Genomic DNA, 14021 nt, shown 5'->3' with positions numbered 1-14021 from the left:
ACCCAAATACTAAATTTCTTAGGTAGCAGCCACCCTACCTAGAGGATACAACCATAAGAGTTAAAAACATGGTCTGGCTGCATCCAATTGGCGTATCTGTCTGCATGGTTCTGTGGAAGAAGAGCCTAGAAATGGGTCCATCGATAATTTATGTTGCGCAAGACACAAAAGTGTAAAAGTGAGGGGGGGGGGGGGTGATCTCTGCTACGTGTAGGACCCTTGCACAGTTCCACAAGGTCTTTGTCAGGAAATATGGAAAAGACTACACCTTCCAGTTTTTCATAGTGTAAGGACTGTACTCAAGCCCTTGGTCAACCAAGTATCACACTCTATGCTGCTGAACCCCAAACTCTCTTTAACGCAAAGTGTTTGGAAAGTGCCATGTGAAAATGTATGGGCGTTCGCAACCTTCAAATAAAAGCTGTTCATCAATAGTTAACAAGGGAGAGGACAACACGTTAGGCGAGAGACACTCAGAAGCACAAGCAGGATCTGCCACACCTGCTTAAGACATCTGCCCTGAAATCTCACAAGTTAAAGTAGCAATTCAGTTCAGTGTCTTCAGTGACTATTGAGAACAATCCTCAGCATAGCCCAATCCTTGCCCACTGTGAGGAAAGCATTTTCTTTACATGCTGTGGTTGTGCTCACCACGTAATAAACTCAAAAGACCAGTATTAAGTCACTTAGGTTAGTTTTTAGAAAACCCTAGCTCAACCCTGGGTAGCTTTGACTGAGCAGTCATTATATATCAAAAGAACAAGTGTAAGGCATTAAGAAGTAGCAAAACAGTTGAGTAAGAACAACACAATAAAATTCCAATACCAGTTTATAAAAATAGGCTGTATAGACATCTTAATGACACAAATCCACTGAAGGGTTCCAGAGATATGAATTTTTAAAGAAACTATAAGTCTGATTTTCATCAATGAGTGCAATAAATCATTGTAATCTACACGACTTGAGGTTTAGGGTTAGTCACAAGTAACTTGAAAACTGCCATAAAGGAAACATTGTGGCGACCAAATCCTGCAGGAAGCAAGTCACTGAGACCAATAAGGTTGTGAAGTACAGTTACCTCACAGTCAAAGCAGTCTCTAGTAGAGTGCAAGGCTCTATGGGCTAACCATTGCAGATTTTAATGGAGTGGTCCTGATGCAATGGATGCTGAAGATGCTAACAGATGCTTAGCTGGTGACTAGGTTCTTTTTTGGGGTCACCCCTCAGTCCAAGAACAAGGTGGGGTGACTTTGGCCACATGGGTCAATGTCACTCAAAGTCCGAGCCGAGTCCAGCAAAAATCAATTGCCACTGGTCTCCAGTTACAGCAAAACTAGCAATTCCCTCTAACTGGTGGTAACTTCCTTGCACTCCAACTCTCCCAGGTCCAGCAGACTCCGGTACAAATTGAGGGTCAGTACTCAGTCTTCCATGGCTGTAATTTGGCTGTCAGGCACTTTTCGCTGCCAACTCACCAAGGTAGGGTTCTGTAAACAGTCAGTGGAAAACTATGGCCAACAGGTAACTAAAGTTAACATTTCAGCAAAAAATTAAATTTGACTTCGGCATCAATTCGGATTGAACGCATCGATTCTATTTATACCTTGCAGTATCAGATTTAGTAGTCCTATTTAGAATATAAATCGCTGCTGCGTTGTCAGTGTAACTTTGTACTCACCAAATGGAGCTACTGGTCTTTCCATAGTAAAAACGACAATGTTTTTTTTTTTTACTTTCAGGAAATGTAAAGTTAGAAAAAACATGTCCAATTTTTTTGTTCAATGCGTACCAGACGTCTGTGACAACACCTTGGGACATTACGAAAGCTTCCCTGGGAATGCATTCAGCCTGGATGCATTGGTTTTGTGGTTTGTAACTCACATTTGCTCGCTTTGTATTTGGTGGCATTATTTGTTTTAGGCTGTCCAGCTTTAGTTTGTCCCTACTGTGCCCCATACCTTATTTACTGTATCCTTCCACTAGTGTTCGACTTCTGGAAACCGGTCTTTAAATCTAGTTCTTATCTTGTCATATTTGCTGTGCATTCAAAGAAAGAGGTCAAATGTCAGGCTCCATCTTTCGGGGAGCTTGGTATTTACGGGTCATTCTCTGACATCAAAGTGAGAGGATTTATGTGACAATTACACTAGCTATTACCAGTGTGCTGGAGGAAGGCTGTGAAGTGTGGTGGAAACAAATATTTTAATAAGATTTAAAAAAAAAAAAAAAAAAAAAAAAAAATGCATGCACTCTGTGATAACATTTCCACACATCGTTTGTGCGCTTTATACTGATCAGTAATATTGGTGGTCTGTGCAGATGTAATGATCATTTCAATTCAAGATGTGTTGTCTAATGGCAGTGCGTTACCACACCACACCATGCATACTGTACTTCACACGACTCCACGCCCCTTCACTCTACCCTTTGGGCCTCTCTATTCTGCCCCTCTCCACTAGGCGCCACTGCACCCTGCGACTCATCAGTTCACGCAGATTCGGCAACTATGCACTCTACAATACTAAACTCTACGCCACTGCAGTCTATGAAACTGTGCTCCACGCCACTATGCCAATGCACTGTACGCCACTACATTCTACATCGCTCCACACAACGCCAATTCACTCTAAGCTACTAATCTACTCTGCACTCCATGACACTGCACTCTACTACACCACTGCACTCTGACACTCGATTCCACTCTGCAACAATCCACTCTGACACAGTAATCGACATCATTCTGTTCTACGCTTATATACTCCACACCAATTTACTCAAAATCAATATGCTCTACACCACTGCACTATGCCAAATCGACTCTGCACGACCTGCACTGTACGCCACTATACTCTACACCACTGCACTGTGTGTCACCGCTCTCTATGCCACTGCACTCCACCCCTGCACTCTACGACACTACTCTGCGACACTGTATGCTCCGCCACTGAACTATATGCCACTGCACCAGTCTAACCTACTATGCACCACTGCACTCTACCCCACATCACTATGACCCTCTACTCTGCACCACTCTACTGTACGCCCATGCACTCTACCCTACTCTACTATGCACAACTACACTTTGCCACTTCACCCTACACAACACTGGACTCTATTCTGCACCACTGCACACTGGTGCACTGCACTCTATACCACTGCACCCCACACAACTTCACTGTACTCTGAAACAATCTAATCTACGTCACTGCACGCTACACCTCTCTACCCTGTCACTCCACGCCACTGCAATCTATGCTCCGCCACTCAACTCTAATCCACTGCACTCTTCACCAGTGCACAATACACCACTTTACTCAAAACCAATGTACTCTAAATCACTGCACTCTAGGCCACTCGATTCCACAACACTGTAATGTACGCGACTGCTCTTTACACCACTCTACCTTGGCCACTGCACTCTACTCCAATGCATTATGCTACTCTTTTACACACCACTTCACTCTACAACATTCTACTCTGCAAGACTGCGCTCTCCTCCACTGTAGTCTGCACTCTACTCTCCAACATACCACTCTACACCACTTCACTCTGAAACAATCTATCCTACACCGCTACACTCCCATTCCCCCCCTACTTTGCGTTACTCCACGTCACTGCAACCTACACCACCCTACTCTATGTCACTGCACTCTACACCACTGTACTTTAAGCCACTCTACAGCACACCACTCTACAGCACCATGCTCCACAATACTCTGACTCAAATCCATTAAACTCTACTCCACTCTATGACACTACTCCACTCTACGATGCTCTATGCAACTCCCTGTGTCACTGTACTCCACTCTATTCTACAACACCCTACTCTACTCTGACACTCCACTCCTTCACTCTACGACACTCCATTCCCCTCCACTCTGCACCACGCCTCTACGCCACTTGACTCTACAGCACTCGAGTCTACGACACTCTAGTTCACAATACACCCTTTTTCTCTTCTCCCTTCACAACACTCTACGAGTCTCTACACCACTCCGCAACACTCCACTTTACAACATTCCACACCACTCTTCTTTACCTCACTAACTTTTAGCTATGCCAATGCTTGTTAATATATTGTATCCTGCCTTCAGGACTTGTTAGGCCTGCCTTAGGGGTGACTTATAAATATTAGTAATAGTGGTATCCAGACAACAGCAAAAGGAGGGCCCAAAACATTTACCTCCCCCCCCCCCCCCCCCAAAAGAAAGACAGACCGCTTGCCTATCTTGAGAGTCGTGCTGAAAAGGGTGAACGTGGCCCAGTTTGGCTTTCCATAGCAGGACAGAGCCAAAGACACCAGTGACAAGGGACCTCAACCACCACGCTTGGGGCAGGTAGCCTGTCTGCCCTGTATCCAGCATACCATGCATCTATCCTTCCACTATTCCATGCATCTATCCTTCCACTATTCCATGCATCTATCCTTCCACTATTCCATGCATCTATCCTTCCACTATTCCATGCATCTATCCTTCCACTATTCCATGCATCTATCCTTCCACTATTCCATGCATCTATCCTTCCACTATTCCATGCATCTATCCTGCCACTCTTGCATCCATTCTTTTACTATTCGATGCAGCTATCCTTTCACCCTTGCATCTATCCTTCCACTCTTCCATGCATTTATCCTTCCACTATTTCATGCATTTATCCTTCCACTATTCCATGCATTTATCCTTCCACTATTCCATGCATCTATCCTTCCACTATTCCATGCATCTATCCTTCCACTATTCCATGCATCTACCCGTTCACCCTTGCACCCATCCTTTCACTAATCCATGCATCCATCCTTTCCCCCTTCTATTCTTTCTCCTCACCAGGGCCCTTTCAGCAACAAGAGGTACGGGAGGAATGGCTTCAATTGAATCCCATATCTGGAATTAGAGACATCTGTCCCTCTGCAGTGGAGCTCTTGAACCATAATGTCCAATTTAAAGACTTCAGTCGGAAGAGGATTGTCTTGCATATACAATATACATCTGGAAAGCATCTCTACACCTGTGCAGTCCCTTTCAACTGACATCGGATATTTACTATCACCCAAATCAAACGTGCTCATTTGAATCGACCTTGCGAGGATGAGAGACGGAGATGGCCCGAAGAAACTGAAACACAGGGTCCAATACAATCCATTAAGTGTCTCCCTAACCCACCATACCCTGGTCTATGTCTTGAGATGGTCAAAAAGGAAACGGTCTTAAATATCACTTGCCATTAAACAGGTGCACAGAAGGAAATTAGGTAGTAGAGAGAAGAGAAAGGCCATGGGACAATACTGTGCTATACATCTTCACTCTACATACCTCAAGCTTGGGATTTTCAGTAGCAGGGCAGGATAGGGGCTCTATTCTAGGAGTCCCTGCAATCACTGGGTGTGAATGACTTTCTTCCTTCAACGCTGTAAGGGATACATTCAGAAATGGTCCAGAAGTTAACCCTGCTTCTGCATCCCAGTTCGATTTTTGGTGAAATGACAGATTGCTCGGTGCAGGATGCAAGAAAATGCTCACCTTCGGCTGCGCTCCTGCATGAGGTGTGTGCTGCTCAGTCACGTCTTCTGTGCGAGAGGGCGAAGTGCATGTTTGCAAAGCTACTTCTGCTTTATAGGAACACTTTGACTGGGCCGATGACTAAGCTGTTTAGAGATGTGAACGCATGATTCAGAGCACACAGGAAGAAACCCTTCACAGGCACATCATGAACCAGATCCTCGACACAATGGATCAACCCATGGAGCACTGGCAACCCCAAACACTCTGCCTGAACTTCTGCCCAAGTGTACAAACTGCACCACAATCTTCACTTTCTAGATTCGCACGTGGTCCGAATTCTCTGCATACACTAAGCCACATATTTTCCTAGCACACTGCCCCAGTGCATTGTGGACATTGTAGTCTTCTAGTTCCTCTGCTGCATCATCAGTGCAGGTTTCACGATCCCAAAGGCTCACACCCCAAAGCTCTATAGCAGATTATGCTTCAGTATGTGTTCCACTCAACCTCAGGAGAGCAGCAGTGCCAGTGTGCGAGCAGCTAAAGTCAAAGATGGATACTGTTGAAATAAACGGTGCTGCTGAAGATCACCAGCCCCTGTGTCTTGGCTAGTATGAACTCAAAATCACAGTCTAGCAGGAGAGTACTTTAACTTTGCAAGCCCTTATTTTTATAGTGCATTGTGGACCTTGCAGTGGTATATTTCTATGTTCATCTACTTCCTCACAGAGTTAGCTTTCACTAGCCTCGGTACACCTTCCTCATCCCGCCTCCACACACCTACTGTATGGTCTGTGTAGGAAGGTGGATATCTGACTATGGTTACCCCCAACTTTTTGCCTAGTGTCTAGCTGGTTTTTCGACTTAGTTGGCCTGAGATCCTGCCATTCAGGGTCTCAGGCTGTCTGCTCTCTCTGTAAAATGGACTCCATGTACCCTAGGTACATAACCAATTGGTAAGGATCACCTTATTGGACCCTGTACAGTGTACCCTAGGTACCCAGGGCATAGGTGTACCCTAGGCCTCCCAGGGGCTGCAGCATGTATTATGCCACCCCTGGTCTGGCCTTCCAATCAGACACAACTGGCTGATCACTCAGCTGGGGCAAGGTCGTGTAATCACCCCTTGCTTAGATATAGTATGCCTATATCTACCCTTATATATAGACACATGTGTACCTATCAGTCACTCCTATGGCAGGCCTTAACAATCCTGGAGGCAGAGTGCTTGGTAACATGTGAGATGGTGCTCTAGCATGAGCTGAGCCTGTCTGCAGCTTTCGGAACCATGTCCTTATAGCTGTTCTATGATATAGCCTACCATATACTCTTAAAGTACCTTATAATCTTAAACGGTTATGGTAACTATGGTTTGGCTTTATCAAAACATGTCGTGTAAGGTGTCTAACACTTTGGAATAATACCCCCATACCATTTCTGGTGATGAGGATATTATTCCTCCCTTCTAGAGGGAGAGACATGTTAAAATCCTACTTTGCTGTTTATCTCTAACCAAAGCCTCAGCATCACAAAATGGATGCTGCTGCCACAGACACAAGTCTGACCTCCTGCTGCTGGGAGTGATCCCAGCCAGGGAGGCCTGGACAATAGGTTTCCTGCTTGGGGAGGTGCTAGCACCTCCCCAGACAGCCTTTAGTGTATTGGGGCAGGGTGGGCTGAAAGGAATGAGACATGCCTGGGGCACACAAGGTGTTCCTTGCATAGTCCAGTTCAAACCGGCGCTGGGGCACTCCAGCCCCAGCTCTGGCGCGAAACTGGACAAAGGGAAGTGGGTGTAACCACCCCCTCCCAGGTCCCACCCATAAGGCGTGACCTAGCAGGTATCCCAGCCCCCCAGATTAGTATAAGAGTGGGAGTTGGGCCTCAAGACTTTAGATTATCCTGAACCTACGAAACTGAACAGAAACTCTGGACCTTCGACGAAAGAAGAAGACTGAAGAATCTCCCTTGTAGCCAAGGAGTGGCTACCCTGTGCAAACAGGCACCATCAAGAGACTACCCTTTGCTTTGCGACCGTTCTACGAGGAACCGACTGCAGAGCCCGACCAGAGCCTTGACTTCCAGACTTCTCCGACCCTCATCCACATCTGCAGCAGAGCTGAGATCCGTGGAGGCGACGAGCGACCGGCTACCTGGGAAAAGTGGCTAGTAACTTACAGCGCAGCTTCTGAGGTACCCTCGAAGTTGTGCACCGGGGATTGAGAAGCCCCAACCCCAAGCACCATCTGCACCGAAGATCAGCCCCCCACACTCCACGAGTCCTGCGTGGGGCCCTTCAGCATTTTCCTGCTTGCCGCGTCTGTCCGGTTGCTTGCCCGCTGGCTAGTGGCCTCTGTGACGACGCACCCTGAAATCTTCTGCGCTGATTTGGCTCCTCCAGACTGGCTCCCGCTTCTCTGCAAAGAAGAAGCACCCCAGACCTTCCTGGTCTGCACCAGAAGCAAGTCCTTCGTTCGTCGTGGGTTCCGCTTGCCAAGGCTTGGTGAGTCCTAGTCCAACTTCGACGCCGCCGACAGCAAGAGCCTTCGTGGGACAGCTCGCCTCCTGGTCCTGGTCGTCCTCGACGCTTCCTGGTCCTCCTGGCTGCAGCGACAAGCTTCACCTTCACCTGCAAATCTTCACGACATCGCCTGGTTCCTTCCTGGTTCCACGTGGTCACTGGCTAGTGACCTTGACTCTGTCCCTTCTGCTTGCAGGTTTCTTCTCTTCTTGATCCCAGCCTTGGGATCCACCGGACACTCTTCCCTGACTGCCTGTCAGCATCTTTCTTCAGGCATCCATAGGAGTCGACGACGAAAACGACGCATCTTCACCCCTATGCACCCGCAGCCTGTGGGCTAGGTAACTTGGGTACTCCGGTGCTCATCAGGATAGTGACTATCCTAGTGTCTAGTTTTCAAGTCTCAACTTCCTAGCTACTCCGGAAGTGTCCTAAATCTACCGTTTTCTAAACTGTACTATTGCTATTGACTTTTACGCATTACGCGTGAGTGTTTCCACTCTGCACACGAATCCCGTGGGCCTCCCACTTCCTAACTAACGCTAGTGTAGTGTAGCCCCAGCGATTCCCTAGGCCTAGGCCTATTCTATTTCCGTGACAGTGGTTCTTATACCACTTACTTAGTATATGGTTTGCGTGGCCCCTAGGGCCTAACTGTATTACTTACCTGTGTGACTTACTGTATGCATTAATAAGACTGTGTTGTACTTACCTCTAATCTCATAAAGAGTGCTGAGGGTTTGCTTAGAATAAATACACTTTATTTTATATATATATCTGTTGTGGTGTCCTTTCATTTGGTATTCAAGGGATTATATATGGTATCACAGCTGGCTTCACATGCCATTCAGAGTTTAGCCTAAGACTGCTCTTGTCCATGCTACCACTAGGATAGCTGGTCTATAAGGTTGACTTTACAACCAATCATCATAAGGGTATTTGGACTGATATAAGGTGTACACTAGAACTAGTGACATCATACATCAGGCCAACTTCTCACAGTCTGTAAAAGGTCGGCTTCAAGTGACATAACCTTAGGAAGGAAGGCCATGAGGGCTAGACAAAGACTTTACAGATGGGAGGAGACAATGGAATACTGGACCTCGAAGGGGACCAAGCTCCACTAACAGGTTGTCTTAATGTGCCCTCAAATCCAAGGCATCTAGGATGACAATCATTTCTGGAATAGTGATCTGAAAGGTTTATTGCAAGAAGATTGTCCTCCGCTCTCAGAAGCACATCTTTGCAGACAAGCACAGGGTCCTCCACCCTTCTGTCCCATTTCCAGACTATAGAACCTCTGAAGTCCGCATTGCAGGATATTTTATTTGAATTTATAAAGCGCAACAAATACCAAGAGGTGTCCCGGCGCTGAAGAAGGGAGGACAGAGAGAATAAGATTACATATGAGTAAAAAGCCAGGTCTTGAGAAGCTTGCAGAAACACTGGAGAGAGGGGGCTGATTTAATTGCCAGAGGAAGCTTGTTCCAAGTTCGGGTTGTGCAGACCAGAAAGCTCTTGCCACCCCAGGAGCAGAGCCTATAGGGAGGTGTTAGACTTACGTCTAAGGGGGTAGCTTGGCTCAGGTCACTTGGCTCAACACTCCATTTGGCTTTTTCAGGCCTGCATCTCACTCAGCTCGCAATCCTGCGCCACATCACTCAAAAAGAACACTACACCGATTTTCTTTGTAAAGAGTTACTGAAGCTTTATAACATTTCTTTTCTGATGAGGATTCAGTTCTCAATTCAACAATACAATGGGAACCAATTCATTTCATTTGCATATGAACTTCTCTCTATAGTCTAAGTCCAAACCTGGACGTTCCTGTCCTAGATAATCTTTTCTTTAACTTTCAAAATAAACATTTACAGTACGTTTCAAGACAACCCCTTTGTACACATGTCAGGGTAAACATTTCATTCTAATTTACGGTAACAGTCCCCTCGGAGTAACTCCACTACAACAGATCAGTAGCCCCTCTAGGTGGTCCCACCCGGCGCCTTGGCTCTGAAGGAATTGTTAACCTCCTCACAGACGGCGCTCTGAAGAGCACTCTCCCATTACACAATTCAGCCTATCCCCTGATCTCAACGGGTCTCTCTGGACAGCGAGGTTCATTAACTGCTGGCAACCAGTTTGTTTCCTTCAAGTAGTCCGCTTGTAGGCTACGTTAACGTTGTGCTATTCTCTGCCTAGTTGGCAGTACCTCTAGGCTCTTGCTGGCACCTGATCTCGACCTGTTATCCAATCACCTCAGTCGCACCCTCGGTTGGGCTGAGGAGCCGTTATTTACAGCCAGCACTCGGTTTCCCCCCCGGAACAACACTCGGTTCAACTGGGTCCCCCTTTAGCCTTCAAACATACTTCCCAGCTTACTGTGTACTCTTGTAGTCCTCCTTGAGGATGATGCACCGCTGCCAGTACGAGCGTTCCCTCCTTTCGGGGAACGGGGCTTGCTGCCTGATCCGGATGCAGGAATCCTTCCTACAGGGAAAGGGGGGGGGGGGGGGGGTCTTCGCACACCCTCCGGACACCTCCCACCAGGGATTACTATAATGCACTCTCCACTCGCAGATGGCACGCCCCTCCTCGTCACTACTGCTGGAAGGCCCGTCCACCAGTCCCCGGGTTCAGTGCGACTCACAGGGTGTGGCCTCCGATCACGTCCGGCAACAGTGGGGCGGCGCTAGGCCCTTCACACGTGATGAGGGCAGCCTCCCCGCCTCACTTCCCGCACTTCCGGAGAGTTGATCTCCTCACGGGCATGGACGCGACGCTCTCTCGCCTGACACACCTCTGGGGCCAATCCCTCCCTCAGGCTCCACAGCGACAGCGGCTCCTGCCGTCGGGCACCAGGTAAACTTCACAACCTTGGGGGGGAAGAAGGTGGCGGCCAGGGTTTCAAGACGGGTCCTGAAAAGGGGGGGGGGCTTAGCGGGTGCCGGATCCCACACTGGAACGGTGACAGAGGTCAGGTAGACTCTTAGGGCTTGGCACGAGCACCTCTTCTATCTGTCAAAGGGGGGTGGCAACACCCAGCCAGTCCTGCAATCCCAGGTAACAATGGATTTGGGGAGTAGGCGGCCCCTGGCGTTAGCTCACTCCCAGGTCCGGTGAGTCAGGGGTTCCACTACCTTCAGACCTTCTCTGGGACGGGGTTCTCCAAAAGCACGGCTGCGCTCAGGGATCGGTCAGGTGGTTGAGGGTGATGTCACTGATAAAGATACCCTGGCAAATCCTGAGATCCGTCCACTCCTTGTCCAGCGCAGCCACCTCCCCACTCACGTGCCTTACTCCTGACTAGCCTGCAGCCTCTTCTCCTCTAAAATAGCCGCCCTCCTGTCACCTCTATTTATCACCTTGGACCTGACTTGCCAGAGAGATCCGGAAGGTTCTGGAACCTCCCATAGCAGTCATGGTCCAGGTGCTGAGGTGACAGTTGGAGCCACCATTTTGTGAATCCTACCTTCCCCCATTATCTACCTCAGTGGAGCATCTTGCGCCTCTTCCTCATGTGAGGAGGAAAAGGCGCCCAGAACCTCTACATCAGCATCCCAAAAAGTTTAGTAGACAGGAAAAATGAGAAGGGGAAAAAGGACAAAAATAATAAAATGAGGAGGGAACTGCCAAAGGGCTGACAGGTCTAACACGCGTCCCCCCCAGCTGAAAGTGGGGAGAGCTACCCAACCCCTTGGGAGTCCTCTTCACTAAGGCGGAAATACCTGGAGAGACCGTCAGCATTGGCGTGGTCCACTCCTGGGCGATGTTCCACCCTAAAGTCCATCCCCTGTAGGGAAATGGACCACCTCAACAGCTTGGGATTTTCGCCCCTCATTTGCATCAGCCACCTGAGGGGCCGGTGGTCGGTCTGAACCAGGAAGTGCGAGCCAAACAAGTATGGCCGCAGCTTCTTCAGAGCCCACACCACCGCAAAAGCTTCCCTCTCAATTGCACTCCACCTCTGTTCCCGGGGGAGTAGTCTCCTAGATAGGAAAACCACCGGTTGGTCTAGACCCTCATCATTGAGTTGCGACAGCACTGCCCCAATACCGTGCTCCGACGAGTCTGTCTGGACGATGAACTCCTTAGCGAAGTCAGGGGCCCTGAGAACAGGTGCCGCACACATGGCCTTTTTCAAGGTGTCAAAAGCTTGTTGACATCCCTCGGTCCAGATCACCCGCCGAGGGTGCTTTTTGGAGGTGAGCTCAGTCAAGGGGGCCACGATGGTTCCGTACCCCTTGACAAAGCGTCGGTAGTAACCAGTGAGGCCCAAGAAGGCCCGAACCTCTGTCTGAGTCTTGGGGGGTTCCCAGGCCATGATGGTTTCGATCTTGGCCTGGAGGGGTTGCACCTTGCCCCGACCCACCAAGTGACCGAGGTACACTACCGACCCCTGCCCGATCTGGCACTTACTGGCTTTGATCGTCAGACCTGCCTGCTGCAGAGCCTGAAGTACAGCCTGAAGGTGACACAAATGGTCCTCCCAGCTGCGGCTGAAGACAGCGATGTCATCCAGGTACGCAACTGAAAAGGCTTCCATTCCAGAGAGGACCTGGTTCACCAGTCGCTGGAACGTAGCAGGGGCGTTCTTGAGCCCAAAGGGCATCACACAGAACTGGTAGTGACCCTCGGGTGTGGACAAGGCTGACCTTTCCTTGGCTCCATCCGTTAGGGAAATCTGCCAGTACCCGGAAGTGAGGTCAAAGGTACTGAGATATTGGGCAGCTCCCAACCGGTCAATGAGCTCATCCGCCCTCGGGATTGGGTGAGCGTCTGTCTTTGTCACTGAATTCAGTCCCCTGTAATCCACACAGAACCGGAGTTCTGGGGTAGTGCCCGGTGGGGCAGCTTTGGGTACCAGTAAAACCGGACTGGACCAGGGACTACTCGAAGGCTCAATTACTCCTAGCTCTAGCATCTTGGTAACTTCCTCATGGATGCTAGCCTTCACCTTATCCGACAGTCGGTAGGACTTGGACTTCACAGGTGGGCTGTCCCCTGTGTCCACATCATGGGTACACAGATGAGTCCTTCCCGGAATAAGGGAGAACAAGGAAGCAAACTGCTCCAGTACCTGGCGACAGTCCTTCCGTTGTTCAGGAGTAAGTGACGGTGAAAGGATCACTCCCTCCACCGATCCATCCTTTTCTCGGGACGCAAACAGATCAGGAAGAGGTTCACTTTCCTCTTCCTCTGACCCATCAGTCACCATCATTAACGTGACCTCGGGTCTCTCTTGGTGAGGCTTGAGGCGGTTGACATGGAGCACCCGATGGGGCTGCCTGGGGGTCTTAAGATCTACCACGTAGGTAACCTTGCCCTTTTTCTCAACCACCTCAAAGGGGCCTGACCAGCGATCCTGGAGGGCACTAAGCTCTCCAGGTTCCATCACCCACACCTTCTGGCCAGGCTCCAGCTCCACCGGGTGAGCGTTTCGGTCGTACCATTCCTTCATGACCGTTTGGCTGGCTTCTAGGTTTTCAGAAGCTTGCTTCCACAACCTAGCCATTTGGCTACGAAAGGCCAGCATGTAGCTCACCACATCCGTGGGAAGTTTTCTGGGAGACTTTTCCCATCCTTCCTTCACCAGGCTGAGGGGTCCACGCACAGGGTGCCCGTACAACAATTCGAAGGGGCTGAAGCCCACTCCCTTCTGTGGTACCTCCCTGTATGAAAACAGCAAACAAGGTAGGAGGATGTCCCATCTCCTCCGCAGGCTCTCGGGCAGACTCCGGATCATGCCCTTCAAGGTTTTGTTAAACCTTTCCACCAGACCATTAGTCTGGGGGTGATAAGGAGTGGAGAACCGGTAGGTAACTCCACACTCTTTCCACATAGCCCGCATGTATGCCGACATGAAGTTGGTACCTCTGGCCGACACCACTTCTTTGGGGAATCCCATCCGGGTAAAAATTCCCATAAGGGCCCGTGCCACCGCAGGTGCAGTAATGGTCCTCAGAGGAATAGCCTCTGGGTACCGTGTGGCATGATCCACC

The 14021-nt window shown here is 49.1% G+C and overlaps 1 protein-coding gene across 2 annotated transcripts in view; it reads right to left on the bottom strand.

The window, feature by feature from the left end:
• Positions 1-14021, bottom strand: part of ASH2L (ASH2 like, histone lysine methyltransferase complex subunit) — a 134876-nt gene that overhangs the window by 43313 nt on the left and 77542 nt on the right. The gene's annotated exons all lie outside the window — the stretch shown is intronic.

The sequence above is a fragment of the Triturus cristatus genome, chromosome 11 (assembly GCF_964204655.1).
Source record: "Triturus cristatus chromosome 11, aTriCri1.1, whole genome shotgun sequence".
Classification (NCBI taxonomy): Eukaryota; Metazoa; Chordata; class Amphibia; order Caudata; family Salamandridae; genus Triturus; species Triturus cristatus.
This window is presented reverse-complemented; position numbering and strand designations above follow the sequence as displayed.